The sequence below is a fragment of the Clupea harengus genome, chromosome 4, assembly GCF_900700415.2.
Source record: "Clupea harengus chromosome 4, Ch_v2.0.2, whole genome shotgun sequence".
Lineage (NCBI taxonomy): Eukaryota > Metazoa > Chordata > Actinopteri > Clupeiformes > Clupeidae > Clupea > Clupea harengus.
In genome coordinates this window covers 32235175-32245732 of record NC_045155.1, presented here as the reverse complement: position 1 = coordinate 32245732, position 10558 = coordinate 32235175, and the positions used below count along the sequence as shown (strand labels likewise).

At 43.3% G+C, this 10558-nt stretch overlaps 2 long non-coding RNA genes across 2 annotated transcripts; one reads left to right on the top strand and one right to left on the bottom strand.

Moving 5' to 3' along the window:
* On the top strand, nucleotides 1-4552 carry LOC116220383. The gene is made up of 4 exons (XR_004163625.2): nucleotides 1-34; nucleotides 372-476; nucleotides 4115-4227; nucleotides 4418-4552. It is a non-coding gene; the product is annotated as an uncharacterized LOC116220383 (long non-coding RNA).
* Nucleotides 4539-5508, bottom strand: LOC122132877. Its single transcript, XR_006152397.1, has 3 exons — nucleotides 5396-5508; nucleotides 4928-5051; nucleotides 4539-4810 (listed from the first exon to the last, which is right to left on the bottom strand). It is a non-coding gene; the product is annotated as an uncharacterized LOC122132877 (long non-coding RNA).
* Nucleotides 5509-10558: the final 5050 nt, after the last annotated feature.

The following is a 10558-nucleotide window of genomic DNA, read 5'->3' as shown; positions in this document are numbered from 1 at the left end:
ACAAGGATCGCCTCCTGATGGTGTGCCTTCGACAGTAAGTAAAAATTGCTTGAAAACGCCTTACTCGCTTAACAGCGAGATAGTAAGCCAGCTAGCTAGCTAATACAATGTGTAACTTTGCTAAGAGAAGTGATTGTAATTGCTGTATTTGTGATTGTGAGTGATTGTAATTACATTACCTTACTACTTTGGTTCTTGTTAATTAGCTAGCTACTGTTAGCTGTACCAAACATTAACAATGGAGCTAGCTAACTAACTAGCTTTCGACAGTGAAATGATAGGCGGCAGTGTTGTTCGATATAAGATAATGATTCCATATCTATTCGTAACAACATTTTGAATGGGAATTTGTACCATATTTTAAATAACAGAACATGGTGGAGAACATGGCTCAGGCTTGCCCAGGTGTGCCCTATATGCCAACAAGTATTTCCTACTTCAGTGCTCCCTCTTCATGGCAGTGTTTGTGCAGAAAGGTAAAACAACTTGTTCATTTTAATGCAGTATCACATTTATTTTCCAGCTATAGCATAGGAAGTGTACAAACAGAAATGGCACAGAAAACAATTGTGCTTGGTGAATAAAATGTGTTTTAAAGGTTTAAGGTTGTGAAAGGATTGTTAGAGTATAGTAAGCGGATCCAAATAATAATAATAATAATACTTCAATTTTTTATAGCGCTTTTCTATGTACCCAAAGTCGCTTTGACATTTTAGGACAAGCATGACAAGACAACACTAAAATATAACAAAAAGGGTCGGACAAACAGACAAACAGAACATTATATAAAAAAGAAAAGTAGCAACTAGTCTATTAGTGGAGGGGAGGGAGCAGGGGATGGTCAGGTAAAGGCGAGGTTGAACAGGATGGTCAGGTGAAGGCGAGATTGAACAGGTGGGTTTTGAGGGAGTGTTTAAATAGTTCTATGTTGGGAGCCAGGCGGATGGGGAGAGGGAGGTCGTTCCAGAGGGAGGGTGCAGCGGCAGAAAAGACCCTGTCGCCCCAGGTCCGGCGCTTAGTCCTGATGGTTTTGAGAGTGTTTGCGCCGGCGGACCTGAGGCAACGGGTAGGGGCGTGGAGGGGGAGGAGGTCAGAGAGGTAGGAAGGGGCCAGGTTATTGAGAGCTTTGAAGGTGATGAGTAGTATTTTAAAGTTGATCCTGTGTTTGACCGGGAGCCAGTGGAGGTTTCGGAGGACCGGGGTGATGTGTTCATAACGGCGGGTGGAGGTGAGCAGGCGAGCGGCAGAGTTTTGGACATATTGAAGTTTATTGAGGACAGTGTTTGGGGAGCCATATAGAATGCTGTTACAGTAATCCAGTCTGGAGGTTATGAGGGCATGAATCAGAGTTTGGGTGGAGTCGAAGGACAGAGAGGGCCGGAGGCGTGCAATGTTCTTGAGGTGGAAGAAGGCGGTTTTGGTGACGTGGTTGGCGTGGGGTAAGAAAGAGAGGGTGGGATTTAAGATGATACCAAGGTTACGGACCTGGGTGGAGGGGGTGATGGTGGAGCCGTCAATGTTGAGGGAGAAAGTCTGGGCTGAGTGGGTGAGGTGTTTAGGGCCGATAATGAGTATTTCAGATTTATTGCAGTTGAGTTTGAGAAAATTTTGTTGCATCCAAGATTTAATATCAGCAAGGCAGATGGTGAGAGTGGAGTGAGTGGCTGAGGTGATGGTCTTAGATGAGAGGTAGAGTTGAGTGTCGTCAGCGTAGCTATGGAAGTCGAGGCCGTGGCGACGGATGATTTGTCCAAGGGGAAGGATGTAAATGATGAAGAGGAGGGGACCAAGCACGGAACCTTGGGGAACACCGTGGGTGACTGGGGAGGTGGAGGATTTACAGTTGTTTATGGAAATGAATTGATGTCGGTCTGAGAGATAGGAGGTGAACCAGGAGAGGGCAGTGTCAGTTATGCCAAGGAAGTGCTGGAGACGTGAGAGGAGGATGGAGTGGTTGATGGTGTCAAATGCGGCGCTAAGGTCAAGGAGGATGAGGATGGTGAGGAAGCCAGAGTCAGCAGAGAGGAGTATGTCGTTTGTGACTTTCAGTAGGGCAGTTTCTGTGCTGTGTTTGGAACGGAAGCCGGACTGGAAGGGTTCATAGAGGTTATGAAGGTTGAGGTAGGACTTGAGTTGTGAGCCAACAGCTCTCTCAAGGACTTTGGACAGGTAGGGGAGGTTGGAGATGGGCCGGTAGTTGTTGGGGATGTCAGGGTCAAGACCAGGTTTTTTCAGTGCGGGGGTGACAGCAGCGAGCTTGAGTGGGGGGGGTACAAGACCAGAGGACAGTGAGGAGTTGACGATGTTGGTGATGAGAGGTGAGAGCGAGGGGAGGCAGGCCTTGACTAAGGAAGAGGGGAGGGGGTCAAGGGCACAGGTCGAGGTTTTCATGCTGTGTACTATTGAGGAAAGGTCCGTTTCAGTGATTAAACTGAAGGATGAGAGTGAATGGCTTGGGAGTAGGGGAGGGTCATGTTGAGGGCTGGGGGGGGAGGTAGTGGGGAGGGAGGAGGCAGCCAGCTGGTTGTGAATTGCAGTGATTTTGTCATTGAAAAAAGATAGAAATGAGTTGCATTTGCTGGTGGTGAAGGAGGTAGAGATGGTGTCTATGGGCTTGAGGAGTTTGTTGATGGTGGAGAAAAGCGTTCTGGGGTTGTTGGAGCCAGATTGGATGATGGAGGAGTAGTGAGAGGAGCGAGCGGTGTTGAGGGCATCTATATATTGTTGCTGGTGGAGTTTAAAGGCATCCAGGTGAACAGTGAGCCCAGTTTTTTTGGCCAGACGTTCAAGTTGACGGCCATGCCGTTTGAGGTGGCGAAGTTGGTCGGTGTACCAGGGGGCGGAGCGGGTGAGGGATGTGACTTTTGATTTTATGGGGGCGATGATGTCAAAACAGGAGGAAAGTGCATCATTATAATAGTTGACCAGGGCAGTAGGGGAGACAGTAGGAATAGAAACAGAGGCAGAGACGGTGGCGGCCAAGACGGAGGAAAGCGAGGGGAGGTTAATGGACTTGGTGTTCCGGAATGTTATGGTGCGTTTCTGCTTAACGTGGGGGGTAGGGGTGTTAATGTCCAAGGTGATAGCCAGGTGGTCAGAGATGGTGAGGTCAATGCTGGTTAGATTGCTGATGGTAATGCCGGCAGTGCAGACCAGGTCAAGCGTGTGTCCTTTTTTATGGGTGGGAAAGTCGACATGTTGAATGATGTTAAAGAAGTTAAAAATATCCTGAAGTTCTGTAGAGGCTGTGGAGTCAGGTGAGTCGACGTGAATGTTGAAGTCGCCAAGTAGCAGAATGGAAGGAGAGATGGCGCAGAGTTGTGTGAGAAATTCAGACAGATCAGAGGGGAAAGCAGGGTTTGGTTTTGGGGGGCGGTAAATGACTGCAGTAACCAGGGGTTTGGGGCCAGACAGTTTAAAAACAAGGTGTTCAAAGGAGGGGGGAGCCGGGATGGTTATGACACTTGTGGTGATGTCTTTGCGATAAATTGTGGCTATTCCACCACCACGCCCATGATGGCGTGGCTTGTCCATGTATGAGTATCCAGGGGGTGTGGTTTGATTTAATGAAAAGTAATCCTGTTGGTTTTGCCATGTTTCAGTTAAAAAGAGAAAGTCCAGATTATTGTCGGTTATGAATTCATTGAGTAAGAGGCCCTTATTGTTTAGGGATCGGGTGTTAAACAGCGCAATTTTGAGATGTGAGTGGGTTAGGACAGGCAGGGGTGTTTTGGTAAGGGGGCGGAGGCAGGCAGCTCGAACGTCAAAGTTGTTGTGGTGATGACGCGCAGGAGTTGCAGCGGTGCGCACGGCTGACCAGAGGGAGGGGATGAAAAGAGTGGAATATTTAGGCAAGGAGTAAACAAACTTTCTTCGGGAGGCTCTGTGAATGTAACGGGGTCGACGGAGAAGTCTAAGTGTTTTGATGGCAGAGATGCACAGAGGAGGAGAGAAGTTGTTGAGTTTGATGAGTTGCGAGAAGGAGTATAGCAGAGCCATGCCAGCCGAGGAGGATGTAATCCATGCCAGCCAAAGAGGATCCAAGCTATTCTACACAATTACTGTGGTATTGACATATGCCATAATGTTTTGTGTTATGTCCCTTTGTTGTAAGATCCTTCTGCAACAACACAATTGTGGAGCCTGATATGGAGGTTCCAGGCCCTTCATCTGCAGATTCCTCTGTGGCTCGATCAGCCCTTCGTTTGACAACTTCTTTAGCAACAGGTAACAAAGCAAGACTATTGTGATATAGGGAGACACTAAAGCTTTCTTGGACCTGATCAACTGCTCATACAATCATCATGTCAGCTAAATCCTTACATGAATCCAACATTTTTATATCCTGTTTGGAAATGAAACTGTTCATGATCAGTGAAGTATAATTACACACATTCCATCCTTGTCTCACAAAAAGCATGGAAAACAGCAGATACCCCCCTTGAAGCCATGCAGCTGTTTCTAGAAGAACTGAGGCAAGGAGGAGAACACCAGCCATCTCTACTGCTGTCACTGGATGCCAGGGATGATGATGAGGAGCGGGACAGTGCCCTTGTTTCTGTAAAATGTTTTTCACCTTATTACACCAGGCCAAACCTACTCTCAACAGACTGAAGACATATCATTAGATCCGCTTTTAGAGTGGAGTACCTGGTGTAGTGGTTTGATATGCATAAATGCTCATAGCAGGTGCTTGAAGTTGGTAGGTGGTTACGACCACGTGAGTTGACAATTTCTAGCTTGAGGGTATTGGATGGCACCTCCCAACCGACCCAGAACTTCAAAAGCTGCCGCAAAATGTCTGGGGATGCTTAAGCAATACAACAAGGATTATTACATATGGTATTTATGTATATTTATGAACATGATTTGATTGTCTGCTAGATATTTGTATATTTAGATTTATAATATATTTTAGAACTTGTACCCTCTTCAACGAAGGTTCGAAGAAATCCAGAGATGAGGCTGACTTTGCCATCTGAGATTTCATCATCACTGTCGTCAATGTCTGTTTGTTTTGATGGGGGCCATGTGATGGACTCTAGGACCATCTGACAAGTGGGGAAAAACATTATTCCATGTAACATTTATAAAGAAGTAATCATATACATTGCTCATAACAATTAAGGGAACACGATGGACTAAATAGAAGAGAAAGGGTGCCAATGGCGGACCTGCCAATCCTGGTGTTGCCCGGCGAATGCCAATCAAGCTGCACGATGCTAGGCTGTGAGCACAGGTCCCACTAGAGAACGTCTGGCTTCATTGATTCAATCGCTTATGCTTCCTAACTAGACAGATTGATGTCTCTGAAGTTTAATTGACTTGGTGTTGTACTGTGATGATTACGTGTTCCCTTCATTTTTTTGAGCAGTGTAGTTACTTGTCAACTTACTTGGGAGGTGAGTTTCACAACAGACTCTCTGGGGAACAACAGGGGAGCAACATCTGGTCGACAGGCAAGTAGTGGCCAAATTCCAGTGTCCTTCAACCCTTTTCTGATTTGCTTAATTTGAGCATTTGTAGTACCTGTGAAATATTAACTGTTAAATTCAAGTTGGATAATTTTACATTCATTTTGATTAATAAATGATGCAAAGCGCAATTATAGGGAGTGACTATAATATGGCTTAGGATATTTAAAAAAGGTTTTTCAGAGATTGGGGCTGTTTTCCCAAATACATTCAATAAAAATTACAGCATGAGAAAGCAGCTGCTGGAAGAGTAGTAGTCTGTTTGTCTCCTTGGTTGGCACCGGGAAATACCACTCCAGACAAAGGTTGGTTACTTGTGAAGACTCTTCTTCACTCAATTCTTCCTTCAGCAACTTCAACAAAGTAACATTAATATACACATCAGTTTGTGGACATGAAACATGAATGACGCTGATCTTGTGACAGAAGTTATTCTTTACTCACCAGACCGATGGTTTCCCTGTGGTCTATATCTGAGCAGTCCTCTAGGCAGAGCGTTGATGTGGCCGTTTCCTTTGAGCCATATCTCAAGGCATCCACCACTGCCAGACTAAGCCCTGACAGAGTAGGACCGCCATGAATTGCGGAGTGGCCAATCATCCTACCAGACATAAGGAACAGGTCACTGTCAATGATGGCTGCGGACAAGGCAGGCACAAGGTGGTCTCTTTGTCCTTCAAACATTGTAGTCACTGCTGCATTTCCTGAACAATTACAGATAAATTCACAAGCAAATCAAAGTTAATTGAAGAACATGACAGGTACTATAAGGGCAGTTTGAAGATAACACATTTGAGAAATTTAGTGTCAGGAAATGTGTTACACTGGTATCCATATCTCTCCAGCCTATTAGTTTATGTTTGAATAGCACTAAATGCCAAATGTTAGTGAAAAGTACAAACCCAAGTTCAGTTTAAACCCATGTTTTAATTTGGAAATGGTTGATGCCAACGTATGTCTAGCAACCCCCACACCAACTGCAGCATCCCCTGCAATAAAAACACTTATGTGAGAGTATAATAAGTGTTCCTTCTCTAACAAAATGTTCATATTTTGTCATGCTGCTCTTCAAAATCTTCCACCTACTGGTTAAAACAAAAGTAAATGTAAACACAGATGTGTCATTCTGAAATAGATATAGTTAAAGACCATGGTACTAACTCAACACATACAGTTTGGGAAATGTCCCAATTCATATGTGAAATGATAAGTTGCTGGATTTACTGTACAACTATTATGGGGGCATTACAGAAATTTGATACAACCTAGGCATGATTTCCAAGGGCATCGGAGTCCATAAAAAAACGTATTGATGCTGATTGCACTTTAACATATAGAATGTTTAATTAATGTGTTGCATCTATCAAACAATACCTAGAATGCGGCACTTGAAAGGTGCTGTCCATTGGCTCTTTTGACGCATTTCGTTGTAAAAAGAAACAAGGGCACTGTCCCGCTCCTCATCATCATCCCTGGCATCCAGTGACAGCAGTAGAGATGGCTGGTGTTCTCCTCGCTTTTTGTGAAACAAGGATGGAATGTGTGGAATTATACTTCACTGATCATGAACAATTTCATTTCCAAACAGGATATAAAAATGTTGGATTCATGTAAGGATTTAGCTGACATGATGATTGTATGAGCAGTTGATCAGGTCCAAGACAGCTTTAGTGTCTCCCTATATCACAATAGTCTTGCTTTGTTACCTGTTGCTAAAGAAGTTGTCAAACGAAGGGCTGATCGAGCCACAGAGGAATCTGCAGATGAAGGGCCTGGAACCTCCATATCAGGCTCCACAATTGTGTTGTTGCAGAAGGATCTTACAACAAAGGGACATAACACAAAACATTATGGCACATGTCAATACCACAGTAATTGTGTAGAATAGCTTGGATCCTCTTTCGTTAATATACATTGCTTACTATACTCCTTAAACCTTTAAAACACATTTTATTCACCAAGCACAATTGTTTTCTGTGCCATTTCTGTTTGTACACTTCCTATGCTATAGCTGGAAAATAAATGTGATACTGCATTAAAATGAACAAGTTGTTTTACCTTTCTGCACAAACACTGCCATGAAGAGGGAGCACTGAAGTAGGAAATACTTGTTGGCATATAGGGCACACCTGGGCAAGCCTGAGCCATGTTCTCCACCATGTTCTGTTATTTAAAATATGGTACAAATTCCCATTCAAAATGTTGTTACGAATAGATATGGAATCATTATCTTATATCGAACAACACTGCCGCCTATCATTTCACTGTCGAAAGCTAGTTAGTTAGCTAGCTCCATTGTTAATGTTTGGTACAGCTAACAGTAGCTAGCTAATTAACAAGAACCAAAGTAGTAAGGTAATGTAATTACAATCACTCACAATCACAAATACAGCAATTACAATCACTTCTCTTAGCAAAGTTACACATTGTATTAGCTAGCTAGCTGGCTTACTATCTCGCTGTTAAGCGAGTAAGGCATTTTCAAGCAATTTTTACTTACTGTCGAATGCACACCATCAGGAGGCGATCCTTGTCCAGCCATAGCTTTAAGAATCTGATAGCGCTCTAAGGGCCTCATTTACTAACATTGCGACCGCAGCTTAATCTGCGCCTTTGCCAAACCTCAAATAACGCACGGTATTTTGCATCCTATTTATCAAACAAGAACCCTCGTCGCGTCATCTGCGCCTAACACCGCCCATTAGTGTTATTTAGTGCTTTAGTTGTGATCACTTTGAATTCAAGACTGTCTTTTATTGGTGAGCTGATTTGGGGAAATTAAACTTGTCAGCGAACATTGAGTGTCTGGGTTGCTATGGTTACCCCTCAGGGTGCCTGTGCAGCTTCATAATAACGAGTTTATGTTCACAAGAAAGTTCATATTCACACATATTAACATGAGTTAATCACACACAGGCAACTGCAAACTGTTAAGATGGGTCTAAGCTAGAGATAGCTAGGATAGTTAATATCCAGGTTAACTGCTCCATAGCATCCCGTTAAATAGTCTGGTAGGAATACACGACACCCCTTACTTTAAAAAGGCGTATTCCAACACTGAAAACCATGCTTTTCAAAAATGCTGCCCTAGGCAGATACATTTTAAAACTGTAGTTGTAGGTTGCCATGGCACTGGGGGTAGCTTGCGCTTGAGAGGCTATAACATCAAAATAAACATGGAAGGTGAAATCAATATGCTGCTCTGTCTCTACAATTTACTTACCGGTAGTTTAGTTAGTGTACTCCTGAATAGATACGCGTTACTCCTACGCAGAAGGTGTGCACTGTACTCGGTGTGCTTGAACTATGAAATACCGTTTAAACCAGGGGTTCCCAACCTTTTCTACTCCGAGGCCCACCTGTTCGTATTTGTAACAGGTCGGGGCCCAACAGACACCCCGGTTATATTAGCTAATCTATATTCCATTATAATTAATAAGCGATTGTTATGTGTCACAAAGAGCAACATCAGCACCTGCTACAGGTGGGAGCCTAGTAATTAATACAAGAAAATCTTCCTCTAGATATTGCAATCAAAATTGTATTGTGCACCAGAAAACAACATAAAACCGCACAGAGCATTTTCAGTCAAAGGGGATTTATTATCAAAAAGAGATTTGAAATAAAGGAACTTAATTGCAGTAGGCCTAGGTCTATTTGTGCACAGCAAACAAGCAAGGAAATAAAACCAGAATAGACTCAAAAGATAGCATGCACTCAAAACAAGTGATGAAACATGCAAACAAGACCACTCAGCTAGGCCTAATTAAAATAGGTGATGCTTCAGACATGCAAACAAATAGGTTAAAATAATGTTCAAATAAATTGGTTCAAATAGGTCAATATAATGATTCAAATAATTGAAATAATGATTTTAATCTGTGGCTGCAATCTAATATCAACATAAATAGAACCGAGCATTCCTGGGCAGTAGTTCGAGTTGGTAGCTCTCCACAGAAAAGCATGTCCTCTTGTAGAATACCACTCCAATGATAACGCACAAAAAACAGCACTAATGCAGCTTTACAGATGTCCGTCGACTCGTCTAACTTGTTTTAAAAGCAACGGGCTACCTTTCATCCTTTCCAGGACCTGGTTCTGTATGTGAGTGCTGGATGTCGCGTCTCCAAATGTCAATTCAGATTTTAAGGTTTGAGCACCTCATTAGACAGCTTTAAAATGCACTCGACACACTGCGCCCTGGGCTCAACGACGACGTCACCTCCATTCACAAAACCAAATGTAATATAATCAGGGTTGTATTTACGCTGAATTTTAGTAGTTTTCGGTAGTATGACATTACCAGTGCTGTCATTCTTTCAATTTGTCTACAGCGTTGGTAACCTTTTCACGGACTGGTCTACTTATTTTCCTAGAGAAGCCGTCGAGTGTGGGTTGGCGACCATCTAACCTGGGACTGCTTTCTGTCGGGTGCTTTGCATTACGGTGATAACTTAAAGACGAGTTGCTTCTGTGATTGCTAAATTCAGCTTGACAAATGCTACGTCCAACTTCAGTTTTGTCGATTGTTCCGTCATTTTTAAGCAGAAACTTAAACAGAAACTTTCCGCCCAACAATCCCTCAGCTCTCTCCATCTTCAACTACCGTCTCGGTCTCTCCTATCTAACTGACTGCAGGCACGCGGCGGTTTCGTGTTAGGGGTCAAAGCACACCGGAAGTATACAAAGTGGCGTTAAAATATTTGATCGCATTCATCTCGGCCACAATAATCTTTTATCTAACGCGTTAATTTTGACATCCCTAATTAATATTGTTCTCAACTAAAAATCCGTTCTTCGTGGAAAATTCATGAAAAAAAAAAAAAACCTGAAACATTTTCGCGGCCCACTCGATGGTGCTTGGCGGCCCACCAATGGGCCGCAGCCCATGGGTTGGGAAACCCTGGTTTAAACCATACAATGAACGGCGATTCTGGGTAAGACGTGGCCGAACTTTTCCCGAACAGCTAGCTGGTGGGACAGTTTGTAATTCTATTTGTTTGTATGCCTATATTAAATGATATATCAAATATAAACATTTTTCAAATTTCTCGCAGGCACATAGTTTTAATTTAGCAGCTGAT